Source organism: Tachypleus tridentatus, chromosome 1, assembly GCF_004210375.1.
Source record: "Tachypleus tridentatus isolate NWPU-2018 chromosome 1, ASM421037v1, whole genome shotgun sequence".
Lineage (NCBI taxonomy): Eukaryota > Metazoa > Arthropoda > Merostomata > Xiphosura > Limulidae > Tachypleus > Tachypleus tridentatus.
In genome coordinates this window covers 174992829-175007273 of record NC_134825.1, presented here as the reverse complement: position 1 = coordinate 175007273, position 14445 = coordinate 174992829, and the positions used below count along the sequence as shown (strand labels likewise).

At 32.8% G+C, this 14445-nt stretch overlaps 1 protein-coding gene across 1 annotated transcript in view; it reads left to right on the top strand.

Moving 5' to 3' along the window:
• Positions 1–3905: 3905 nt before the first annotated feature.
• The window catches only part of LOC143230592 (ATP-binding cassette sub-family G member 8-like), a 35398-nt gene continuing 24858 nt past the window's right edge, over positions 3906–14445 (top strand). The window contains 1 exon segment of the mRNA XM_076464405.1: positions 3906–4046. The gene's annotated coding sequence lies outside the window, so the exon portion shown is untranslated.

Here is a 14445-nt window from a genome sequence, read left to right as displayed (position 1 = left end):
ATCTCTCACCTACCTCATCTATCAACAAGTAGGATTAGAACCTGAGTAAGGTGGAAATATATATTTGATTAAATATTAATTTCTTATTTTATTAATAATTTCTTAATAAATTCTCGGACATTTTGTTACAGTAAGTATTGGTTAAGTATATTCTGTTCTGTTTTCTGCTGTCGTTATTTTTACAGTTAAATTAGATTCATGATTTGTAGAAATATATTTGTCTTTTAAGTGCAAAATTCTACTCTTTAAATCTCACGAAAAATAAATTGCTATCTTCCCTAATTTTAAAATTTAAGGAAAATTTATTTAATACCCTCATTTAAAAAAAAGCTACTAAATACCCTCATTTAAAAAAAAAGCTACTAAATACCCTCATTTATTTTAAACAGTTACTAAATATGCATGTAATCTTGTAATGAATTTAGGGTTAGGGTCAAATTATTCGTCATTACAATCCAAAGGATACTGCAAATTCAGACGAAAGAGCTTTGTTTTTCAGAGCTCTTCCCAATGAAACGTTGCAGATCAAAGGAGAAAAGTGTTCCAGAGGGCGCTATTTGAAAGAATGATTGACTGAACTTTTAGTCGTATTTGCTGATGGAAAACTAGAGAAACCATGGGTAATAGGTAAAAGTGAAAATCCGTGCTGTTTCAAAAATTTAAGGAAGAATCAACTTCCTGTGGAATGGAAAGCGAATAATAAAGCATGGATGACAAATTCTATATTCGAGGAATTTTTGAACTAATTAAATAAACGAATGGAACAAGAAAATAGGAATATTCTACTTTTCCTAGATAATGCAACTTGCCTCCCAAGAGTTAAACTTTCAAATGTTTTGTTTAGTCTTTCTACCTCCATGTACAAAATCAGTTCTACAGCCACTAGATAACTGAATTATACAGTGTATAAAATTGAAATACAGAAAACTGATGCTTCAGCATATTATTGTAAACATGGACGACTGTAAGAGAGCATCTGAAATGACCATGAAAATTGACGTGTTACATGCAATTACATTTTTAAGTCATTCAACCAAATGCGTAATAAAGTGCTTTAGAAACTGTGGATTTATTCTTGATAATGGTGGAGTCTGTGGAGAAGTTGTTTGTTATGACGATTCTAGTGAAATACAAACTCTGACTGAGAAGATTGATACAGATGGTTCTGTGAACGTTGACAAGAATGTTTTAACAGAAACTGATGAAACAGATTTAAAATCTATAATAGAATCAGAACATGGTAACAGTGTGAGAGATTCAGAAGATGAACAAAATGGAAAAGATAGTGAGGAAATAGAAATTCCTACTTCATCGCAAGTGTTAAGTTATATTAACACTATCAAACTGTATGCAAAAATAAAGGAAAAAAATGAACTTCATGAAAAGACCGTAGAATTGGCGTTATCTTTTAACCGCATGAGAAAGCCCATTAAAAGAACGAAACAGTTGAAATTGGACACTTTCTTCAAATAAATTTGATTAAGATTTTGTGTACTTATGTATATTTTGAATGTCTATTTTTGTTCTTAATCTAATAAATATAACATAAACAGTATAATAACTTTATCCACAAACATGTTTCTTCCCTTGAGTCAAGTAAGTGTAACGTTCTGCTCAAAAATTATATATATTTAAGGAAATATATGTTCACTGTGTCTAAGCTGGAAAATCTACTCGGTTCCGTGTGATTCCGCCTTAGACAGGTTTTACTGTATTACGTACATGTATTTCTTAATATTTGTGTGACAAGATGTACGTGTTACAATAAATGCGTGTGCGTAATATTTGTTCATGTCTTCCGGCTCTCAAACGTCTGAAGTTTATCGTATGTGGCTCTTACGTTAAGGAAGTTTGACCACCCCTAGACTAGAGAGAAGTCAGATAGTCACCACCACCCACTGTCAACTCTTGGGCTACTTTTTTATCAATGAATAGTGGAATTAATCGTAACATTATAACGCCCCACGACTGAAAGGGCGAGCATGTTTGGTGTGACGGGGATTCGAACCACCGACCCTCAGATTACGAGTCAGGTGCCGTAACCATCTGGCCATTCCCTGCGCATGATTGCTGTTTATTAGAAGTTGCGGTAGGATTGATAATAAAGACGACGGAAAAAAAAAAGCAACCTTCCGCTAGATACGTTTAGAACATTGTTGTCGACCAATGAAAATACTCCAAGTTAAGGATACAGTATTCGTTACATACTTAAATATTATACGTTTGTTTTAGTTTCTAGAGTTTGCAAGTCTATTAGATTCATGGTTCTGTATGCCATATTTCACCTGCAATGGACGCACACAGAACACAGATTAGTAAGAACTAGTCACAGCAACACAGCTTGGCTTAAAACTAACAGTTGCAGTGCTTGACCGTCAGGTGACGTTGACTGGACATTAAAACTTTTACCGCGAAAAATATTCAAAATAAAATTAAAGTGGGGTCTGCCCAACGTGTTCCTATATGTGCTATATACATGAATATCACATTATTTGTATTTCCAGTTGTACCCGCTAGTCGAACACGTTAGTAATTTTTAAATATTTCTTAAGCCTTTTTAAAGTGCGGAAGTATTTATCCATACCCACTGTGTGATGGAGATTCCTGGCTGCAGTAGAATTATTTATATTTCACGTGTATGCATTTACATTTTACATGTTTACATTTTGAATAACAATAAAATTATATACAATAATAACAGGGAAGGGGGAAACCGTAACTGATTAAAAGATTTGAAAATATATAAAAATCTTGAGTGTTTATAGAATGTATGGTACTTTTAAAATATATATTAATATATAAAAACAACCATGAGCGTTGTATTTATATAGTAAAAACTGACTGTGTGTGTTGAACAGAACAGTACTTCAGGTTTCTTGTAAGTGTGAGGGATTTGAACGTTAAAAATGAGGTTTTAATACCTGCAATGGGAAAAGAAAAAATTGTTCATTGTGCAAATTTTAGTTGAGAAATAAACACATTCCATTGGCTTGATTTTGATAGCACTAGTTCAGGCCAGCCACACTAGGGATCCCATAGGTTGATAGTAGATACATTGTTGAGGTACATACGCAAATACCAACAGGCTTTTAGTTCTTCAAAGTTGAGCACGTTAATTCATTATTGAATTCGGACTTTAGGTAGGTAACTTTATTACGCTCATGACGTCACATCCGTAGTAATTATGAATAGAGCTAATGTATTTGTCGCTAGCTGCAAATGACGTCATTATTGTTGAAGTTAAGTTTTGTTAGCTGTTTGTCTATTCAGTAGCGATTTATTTTGTTGACTGTGTGGAAATGTCTGAAGTTAATTCTTTTAATTACGAAGTCTTAAACTTACTTGTAGCTTATTAAGCAGTAGACCGAAGTGTAGTGATAGAATGTTTGTTCGGTGACTTTATCATTTCATTAAAGGTTAATGAGGGAAGAAGGCAGCTAGTCATCATCACCCACCACCAACTCTTGGGCTACTCTTTTACCAACGAAAAGTGGGACTGACCGTCACATTATAACACCCCCACGGCTGAAAAGGCATGTTTGGTGCGACGGGGATTCGAACCCGCGATACCCGGATTACGAGTCGAGCGCCTTAACTATCTGGTTATGCCTGACGGCTGACACTAGAAGCCGGTCTTTCCAATACACTTTTACAGTATTAACATTCCGGCCTTGTGTCACTTTTATAATTGTGGTTTATTCATGTTTTTCCTTATTTTAACACAAGACTCCAAGACGATTACTTCCAAGTGACTAAAAGGGTTAATGAGCCTATATTTGATGCTGCATAGCAAATATGTACAATAGCATTATTACGTCTTGAGGGCTGCACACTGATCAAGCCAGGCACGCAAGCGTAACCCAGTTACCTGTGGTCTTCTGCGAACTTTACATGTGTGTGCCTATATAAACTGGTTTAGAAGGGCTGTAATTCATCGAGTGCACACTTTCTGTAGTTCAACAAACCTCGTGTACTATCCAGGGTTTCAGAACTTTGGAATATGGTTTGATTCTGTACAGTGCTGTAACAATGTTCAACCACCAGGTGTAAGTTATTATTTTGTTGTTGTTCCATTTGAGTATTTTTATAGTTTGCTTCTAATTCATTCACAGGAGAAAAATACATAATGAGAAAGAAAGCTGTTACGGTGTAATTGAAATAGTTGTGATGACGAGAAACACACTTGAAGTAAAAATGTATCTCGAGACGGCTGATATGGGTATTAACACTTTTATTAACATGGAGAACAACGGTTCGACTTTTTAGGTCACCTTCAGTTTGTTAATAAAAGTGTTAATACCCATACTAGCCGTCTTGAGATACATTGTTGAAATATATAGATATGATGTTCCGGATGTGAAACGTAAACTAAACAAATGGAACCAGTGATAACAGCTCCATTCTATGTATATACGTAAAAGTACGACAGTCCACATGATACCAACGTGCATAGTTCCACGGCACGTTTTTCATACTGTAATATTCTAAAAACAATTTTTAATGTAATATAAACATTGGCATGGCTAACATTTTAAAAGTTAAAAGCCAAAATTTACAACCGACAAGTTGAAATAGCTATTAGAGGTAGAAGGTATTTTTAATTTCTTCATCATAACTGTTCAGCAGACGAGGTATGGTTAGTCTGTCACGTGACATTTGTTTAAACTAATAGAAAGTATGTAAAATAAGTACTGCTGGCCAATAAACGAGAACTTTTTAAAGACCCGCTCTGCGTCATCTTTTTGCCACGAGATTTAATCACGTGGACGCAACATACTTCAGAAATATTTGTTGCGCTCTGCCCTATTCATATAATTTGTATTTTCAAGAAGTTTGTAGAGGTAGTAACTAAAACTGGTATAATAATTAATTAATAGTAACCATCTTTGATCTACAACACTCGTTGCCCTCCGGTTTTGACAGCGACAGGTTTAGGCACTTATAACACTCGTATTCCAAGTTCGGTTTCTCGCGGTAGACAAACAGTTTTACTCTATCGAAATCAAAACAAACTGTATTGATATAAAAACAACCATTTCGTGAACGTGTTAATTAATTAACTTTCAGTTTTCACCGACATTGTTTTCTCTAGAGTTGATTTGGTTACTTCAGTTTTCACCAACATTGTTCTCTCCAGAGTTGATTTGGTTACTTCAGTTTCCACCGACATTGTTCTCTCTAGAGTTGATTTGGTTACTTCAGTTTTCACCGACATTGTTCTCTCCAGAGTTGACTTGGTTACTTCAGTTTTCACCGACAATGTTCTCTCCAGAGTTTATTTGTTTACTTCAGTTTCCACCGACATTGTTCTCTCTAGAGTTGATTTGGTTACTTCAGTTTCCACCGACATTGTTCTCTCTAGAGTTGATTTGGTTACTTCAGTTTTCACCAACATTGTTCTCTCTAGAGTTGATTTGGTTACTTCAGTTTTCACCGACATTGTTCTCTCCAGAGTTGATTTGGTTACTTCAGTTTTCACCGACATTGTTCTCTCCAGAGTTGATTTGGTTACTTTAGTTTTCACCGACATTGTTCTCTCCAGAGTTGATTTGGTTACTTCAGTTTTCACCGACATTGTTCTCTCTAGAGTTGATTTGGTTACTTCAGTTTTCACCGACATTGTTCTCTCCAGAGTTGATTTGGTTACTTCAGTTTTCACCAACATTGTTCTCTCCAGAGTTGATTTGGTTACTTCAGTTTTCACCAACATTGTTCTCTCCAGAGTTGATTTGGTTACTTCAGTTTTCACCGACATTGTTCTCTCTAGAGTTGATTTGGTTACTTCAGTTTTCACCAACATTGTTCTCTCTAGAGTTGATTTGGTTACTTCAGTTTTCACCAACATTGTTCTCTCTAGAGTGGATTTGGTTACTTCAGTTTTCACCGACATTGTTCTCTCCAGAGTTGATTTGGTAACTTCAGTTTTCACCAACATTGTTCTCTCTAGAGTTGATTTGCTTACTTCAGTTTTCACCAACATTGTTCTCTCTAGAGTTGATTTGGTTACTTCAGTTTTCACCAACATTGTTCTCTCTAGAGTGGATTTGGTTACTTCAGTTTTCACCGACATTGTTCTCTCCAGAGTTGATTTGGTTACTTCAGTTTTCACCGACATTGTTCTCTCCAGAGTTGATTTGCTTACTTCAGTTTTCACCGACATTGTTCTCTCCAGAGTTGATTTGGTTACTTCAGTTTTCACCGACATTGTTCTCTCCAGAGTTGATTTGGTTACTTCAGTTTTCACCGACATTGTTCTCTCCAGAGTTGATTTGCTTACTTCAGTTTTCACCGACATTGTTCTCTCCAGAGTTGACTTGGTTACTTCAGTTTTCACCGACATTGTTCTCTCCAGAGTTGATTTGCTTACTTCAGTTTTCACCGACATTGTTCTCTCCAGAGTTGACTTGGTTACTTCAGTTTTCACCGACATTGTTCTCTCTAGAGTTGATTTGGTTACTTCAGTTTTCACCGACATTGTTCTCTCCAGAGTTGATTTGGTTACTTCAGTTTTCACCGACATTGTTCTCTCTAGAGTTGATTTGGTTACTTCAGTTTTCACCGACATTGTTCTCTCCAGAGTTGATTTGGTTACTTCAGTTTTCACCGACATTGTTCTCTCCAGAGTTGACTTGATACTTCAGTTTTCACCGACATTGTTCTCTCCAGAGTTGATTTGGTTACTTCAGTTTTCACCGATTTTGTTCTCTTCAGAGTTGACTTGATACTTCAGTTTTCACCGACATTGTTCTCTCCAGAGTTGATTTGGTTACTTCAGTTTTCACCGACATTGTTCTCTCCAGAGTTGACTTGATACTTTAGTTTTCACCGACATTGTTCTCTCCAGAGTTGATTTGGTTACTTCAGTTTTCACCGACATTGTTCTCTCCAGAGTTGACTTGATACTTCAGTTTTCACCGACATTGTTCTCTCCAGAGTTGATTTGGTTACTTCAGTTTTCACCGACATTGTTCTCTCCAGAGTTGATTTGGTTACTTCAGTTTTCACCGACATTGTTCTCTCCAGAGTTGACTTGATACTTCAGTTTTCACCGACATTGTTCTCTCCAGAGTTGATTTGGTTACTTCAGTTTTCACCGACATTGTTCTCTCCAGAGTTGACTTGATACTTCAGTTTTCGCCGACATTGTTCTCTCCAGAGTTGATTTGGTTACTTCAGTTTTCACCAACATTGTTCTCTCTAGAGTTGATTTGGTTACTTCAGTTTTCACCGACATTGTTCTCTCCAGAGTTGATTTGGTTACTTCAGTTTTCACCAACATTGTTCTCTCCAGAGTTGATTTGGTTACTTCAGTTTTCACCAACATTGTTCTCTCCAGAGTTGATTTGGTTACTTCAGTTTTCACCAACATTGTTCTCTCCAGAGTTGATTTGGTTACTTCAGTTTTCACCAACATTGTTCTCTCTAGAGTTGATTTGGTTACTTCAGTTTTCACCGACATTGTTCTCTCCAGAGTTGATTTGGTTACTTCAGTTTTCACCAACATTGTTCTCTCCAGAGTTGATTTGGTTACTTCAGTTTTCACCAACATTGTTCTCTCTAGAGTTGATTTGGTTACTTCAGTTTTCACCAACATTGTTCTCTCTAGAGTTGATTTGGTTACTTTAAATCTCACACCGTAACACTTATCGACATAGCTTTCAAACTTTTTCTGGTTTGAACCACTTGAAATTTGGTAGAAACCATGTGCTAAGCTTAACCCGAGATGTTTTACTTTCTGTAACACGGTTTTAAAGATATCTAGTATTGAATGTGGTAGTACTATTGCATCTTACTTTACCTTGTAACAGGGTTTTCAAGATATCTAGTATTTAATGTGGTAGTACTATTGTATCTTACTTCACCTTGTAACATGGTTTTCAAGATGTCTAGTATTGAATGTGGTAGTACTATTGTACCTTACTTTATCTTGTAACATCGTTTTCAAGATATCTAGTATTTAATGTGGTAGTACTATTGTATCTTACTTTACCTTGTAACATGGTTTTCAAGATATTTCGTATTTAATGTGGTAGTACTGATGTATCTTACTTTACCTTGTAACATGGTTTTCAAGATATCTAGTATTTAATGTGGTAGTACTATTGTATCTTACTTTACCTTGTAACATGGTTTTCAAGATATCTAGTGTTGAATGTGGTAGTACTATTGTATCTTACTTCATTTTGTAACATGGTTTTCAAGATATTTCGTATTTAATGTGGTAGTACTATTATATCTTACTTCACCTTGTAACATGGTTTTCAAGATATCTAGTATTGAATGTGGTAGTACTATTGTATCTTACTTTACCTTGTAACATGGTTTTCAAGATATTCGTATTTAATGTGGTAGTACTATTATATCTTACTTCACCTTGTAACATGGTTTTCAAGATATCTAGTATTGAATGTGGTAGTACTATTGTATCTTACTTCACCTTGTAACATGGTTTTCAAGATATTTCGTATTTAATGTGGTAGTACTATTGTATCTTACTTTACCTTGTAACATGGTTTACAAGATATTTCGTATTTAATGTGGTAGTAGGATTGTATCTTAGTTTACCTTGTAACATGGTTTTCAAGATATCTAGTATTTAATGTGGTAGTACTATTGTATCTTACTTTACCTTGTAACATGGTTTTCAAGATATCTAGTGTTGAATGTGGTAGTACTATTGTATCTTACTTCACCTTGTAACATGGTTTTCAAGATATTTCGTATTTAATGTGGTAGTACTATTGTATCTTACTTTACCTTGTAACATGGTTTTCAAGATATCTAGTATTTAATGTGGTAGTACTATTGTATCTTACTTTACCTTGTAACATGGTTTTCAAGATATTCGTATTTAATGTGGTAGTACTATTATATCTTACTTCACCTTGTAACATGGTTTTCAAGATATCTAGTATTGAATGTGGTAGTACTATTGTATCTTACTTCACCTTGTAACATGGTTTTCAAGATATCTAGTATTTAATGTGGTAGTACTATTGTATCTTACTTTACCTTGTAACATGGTTTTCAAGATATTTCGTATTGAATGTGGTAATACTATTGTATCTTACTTCACCTTGTAACATGGTTTTCAAGATATTTCGTATTTAATGTGGTAGTACTATTGTATCTTACTTTACCTTGTAACATCGTTTTCAAGATATCTAGTATTTAATGTGGTAGTACTATTGTATCTTACTTTACCTTGTAACATGGTTTTCAAGATATCTAGTATTGAATGTGGTAGTACTATTGTATCTTACTTCACCTTGTAACATGGTTTTCAATATATCTAGTATTTAATGTGGTAGTACTATTGTATCTTACTTTACCTTGTAACATGGTTTTCAAGATATTTCGTATTTAATGTGGTAGTACTATTGTATCTTACTTTACCTTGTAACATGGTTTTCAAGATATTTCGTATTTAATGTGGTAGTACTATTGTATCTTTCTTCACCTTGTAACATGGTTTTCAAGATATCTAGTATTTAATGTGGTAGTACTATTGTATCTTACTTCACCTTGTAACAGGGTTTTCAAGATATTTAGTATTTAATGTGGTAGTACTATTGTACCTTACTTTATCTTGTAACATCGTTTTCAAGATATCTAGTATTTAATGTGGTAGTACTATTGTATCTTACTTTACCTTGTAACATGGTTTTCAAGATATCTAGTATTTAATGTGGTAGTACTATTGTATCTTACTTTACCTTGTAACATGGTTTTCAAGATGTCTAGTATTTAATGTGGTAGTACTATTGTATCTTACTTTACCTTGTAATATGGTTTTCAAGATATTTCGTATTGAATGTGGTAGTACTATTGTATCTTACTTTACCTTGTAACATGGTTTTCAAGATATCTAGTGTTCAATGTGGTAGTACTACTGTACCTTACTTTACCTTGTAACATGGTTTTCAAGATATCTAGTGTTTAATGTGGTAGTACTATTCTACCTTACTTTACCTTGTAACATGGTTTTCAAGATATCTTGTATTTAATGTGGTAGTACTATTGTACCTTACTTTACCTTGTAACATGGTTTTCAAGATGTCTAGTGTTTAATGTGGTAGTACTATTGTATCTTACTTCACCTTGTAACATGGTTTTCAAGATATCTAGTATTGAATGTGATAGTACTATTGTATCTTACTTTATCTTGTAACATCGTTTTCAAGATATCTAGTATTGAATGTGATAGTACTATTGTATCTTACTTCACCTTGTAACATGGTTTTCAAGATATCTAGTATTTAATGTGGTAGTACTATTGTACCTTACTTTATCTTGTAACATCGTTTTCAAGATATCTAGTATTTAATGTGGTAGTACTATTGTATCTTACTTTACCTTGTAACATGGTTTTCAAGATATCTAGTATTTAATGTGGTAGTACTATTGTATCTTACTTTACCTTGTAACATGATTTTCAAGATATTTAGTATTTAATGTGGTAGTACTATTGTATCTTACTTTACCTTGTAACAGGGTTTTCAAGATATTTAGTATTTAATGTGGTAGTACTATTGTACCTTACTTTATCTTGTAACATCGTTTTCAAGATATCTAGTATTTAATGTGGTAGTACTATTGTATCTTACTTCACCTTGTAACATGGTTTTCAAGATATCTAGTATTTAATGTGGTAGTACTATTGTACCTTACTTTATCTTGTAACATCGTTTTCAAGATATCTAGTATTTAATGTGGTAGTACTATTGTATCTTACTTCACCTTGTAACATGGTTTTCAAGATATTTCGTATTGAATGTGGTAGTACTATTGTATCTTTCTTCACCTTGTAACAGGGTTTTCAAGATATTTAGTATTTAATGTGGTAGTACTATTGTACCTTACTTTATCTTGTAACATCGTTTTCAAGATATCTAGTATTTAATGTGGTAGTACTATTGTATCTTACTTTACCTTGTAACATGGTTTTCAAGATATTTCGTATTGAATGTGGTAGTACTATTGTATCTTTCTTCACCTTGTAACAGGGTTTTCAAGATATTTAGTATTTAATGTGGTAGTACTATTGTACCTTACTTTATCTTGTAACATCGTTTTCAAGATATTTAGTATTTAATGTGGTAGTACTATTGTACCTTACTTTATCTTGTAACATCGTTTTCAAGATATTTAGTATTTAATGTGGTAGTACTATTGTACCTTACTTCACCTTGTAACATGGTTTTCAAGATATCTAGTATTTAATGTGGTAGTACTATTGTACCTTACTTTATCTTGTAACATCGTTTTCAAGATATCTAGTATTTAATGTGGTAGTACTATTGTGTCTTACTTCACCTTGTAACATGGTTTTCAAGATATTTAGTATTTAATGTGGTAGTACTATTGTACCTTACTTTATCTTGTAACATCGTTTTCAAGATATCTAGTATTTAATGTGGTAGTACTATTGTATCTTACTTCACCTTGTAACATGGTTTTCAAGATATCTAGTATTTAATGTGGTAGTACTATTATATCTTACTTCACCTTGTAACATGGTTTTCAAGATATTTCGTATTTAATGTGGTAGTACTATTGTATCTTACTTTACCTTGTAACATGGTTTTCAAGATATTTCGTATTGAATATGGTAGTACTATTGTATCTTACTTCACCTTGTAACATGGTTTTCAAGATATTTCGTATTTAATGTGGTAGTACTATTGTATCTTACTTTACCTTGTAACAGGGTTTTCAAGATGTCTAGTATTTAATGTGGTAGTACTATTGTATCTTACTTTACTTTGTAACATGGTTTTCAAGATATTTCGTATTTAATGTGGTAGTACTATTGTATCTTACTTTATCTTGTAACATCGTTTTCAAGATATCTAGTATTTAATGTGGTAGTACTATTGTATCTTACTTTACCTTGTAACATGGTTTTCAAGATATCTAGTGTTGAATGTGGTAGTACTATTGTATCTTACTTCATTTTGTAACATGGTTTTCAAGATATTTCGTATTTAATGTGGTAGTACTATTGTATCTTACTTTACCTTGTAACATGGTTTTCAAGATATCTAGTATTTAATGTGGTAGTACTATTGTATCTTACTTTACCTTGTAACATGGTTTTCAAAATATTCGTATTTAATGTGGTAGTACTATTATATCTTACTTCACCTTGTAACATGGTTTTCAAGATATCTAGTATTGAATGTGGTAGTACTATTGTATCTTACTTTACCTTGTAACATGGTTTTCAAGATATTCGTATTTAATGTGGTAGTACTATTATATCTTACTTCACCTTGTAACATGGTTTTCAAGATATCTAGTATTGAATGTGGTAGTACTATTGTATCTTACTTCACCTTGTAACATGGTTTTCAAGATATTTCGTATTTAATGTGGTAGTACTATTGTATCTTACTTTACCTTGTAACATGGTTTACAAGATATTTCGTATTTAATGTGGTAGTAGGATTGTATCTTAGTTTACCTTGTAACATGGTTTTCAAGATATCTAGTATTTAATGTGGTAGTACTATTGTATCTTACTTTACCTTGTAACATGGTTTTCAAGATATCTAGTGTTGAATGTGGTAGTACTATTGTATCTTACTTCACCTTGTAACATGGTTTTCAAGATATTTCGTATTTAATGTGGTAGTACTATTGTATCTTACTTTACCTTGTAACATGGTTTTCAAGATATCTAGTATTTAATGTGGTAGTACTATTGTATCTTACTTTACCTTGTAACATGGTTTTCAAGATATTCGTATTTAATGTGGTAGTACTATTATATCTTACTTCACCTTGTAACATGGTTTTCAAGATATCTAGTATTGAATGTGGTAGTACTATTGTATCTTACTTCACCTTGTAACATGGTTTTCAAGATATCTAGTATTTAATGTGGTAGTACTATTGTATCTTACTTTACCTTGTAACATGGTTTTCAAGATATTTCGTATTGAATGTGGTAATACTATTGTATCTTACTTCACCTTGTAACATGGTTTTCAAGATATTTCGTATTTAATGTGGTAGTACTATTGTATCTTACTTTACCTTGTAACATCGTTTTCAAGATATCTAGTATTTAATGTGGTAGTACTATTGTATCTTACTTTACCTTGTAACATGGTTTTCAAGATATCTAGTATTGAATGTGGTAGTACTATTGTATCTTACTTCACCTTGTAACATGGTTTTCAATATATCTAGTATTTAATGTGGTAGTACTATTGTATCTTACTTTACCTTGTAACATGGTTTTCAAGATATTTCTGTATTTAATGTGGTAGTACTATTGTATCTTACTTTACCTTGTAACATGGTTTTCAAGATATTTCGTATTTAATGTGGTAGTACTATTGTATCTTTCTTCACCTTGTTACATGGTTTTCAAGATATCTAGTATTTAATGTGGTAGTACTATTGTATCTTACTTCACCTTGTAACAGGGTTTTCAAGATATTTAGTATTTAATGTGGTAGTACTATTGTACCTTACTTTATCTTGTAACATCGTTTTCAAGATATCTAGTATTTAATGTGGTAGTACTATTGTATCTTACTTTACCTTGTAACATGGTTTTCAAGATATCTAGTATTTAATGTGGTAGTACTATTGTATCTTACTTTACCTTGTAACATGGTTTTCAAGATGTCTAGTATTTAATGTGGTAGTACTATTGTATCTTACTTTACCTTGTAATATGGTTTTCAAGATATTTCGTATTGAATGTGGTAGTACTATTGTATCTTACTTTACCTTGTAACATGGTTTTCAAGATATCTAGTGTTCAATGTGGTAGTACTACTGTACCTTACTTTACCTTGTAACATGGTTTTCAAGATATCTAGTGTTTAATGTGGTAGTACTATTCTACCTTACTTTACCTTGTAACATGGTTTTCAAGATATCTTGTATTTAATGTGGTAGTACTATTGTACCTTACTTTACCTTGTAACATGGTTTTCAAGATGTCTAGTGTTTAATGTGGTAGTACTATTGTATCTTACTTCACCTTGTAACATGGTTTTCAAGATATCTAGTATTGAATGTGATAGTACTATTGTATCTTACTTTATCTTGTAACATCGTTTTCAAGATATCTAGTATTGAATGTGATAGTACTATTGTATCTTACTTCACCTTGTAACATGGTTTTCAAGATATCTAGTATTTAATGTGGTAGTACTATTGTACCTTACTTTATCTTGTAACATCGTTTTCAAGATATCTAGTATTTAATGTGGTAGTACTATTGTATCTTACTTTACCTTGTAACATGGTTTTCAAGATATCTAGTATTTAATGTGGTAGTACTATTGTATCTTACTTTTACCTTGTAACATGATTTTCAAGATATTTAGTATTTAATGTGGTAGTACTATTGTATCTTACTTTACCTTGTAACAGGGTTTTCAAGATATTTAGTATTTAATGTGGTAGTACTATTGTACCTTA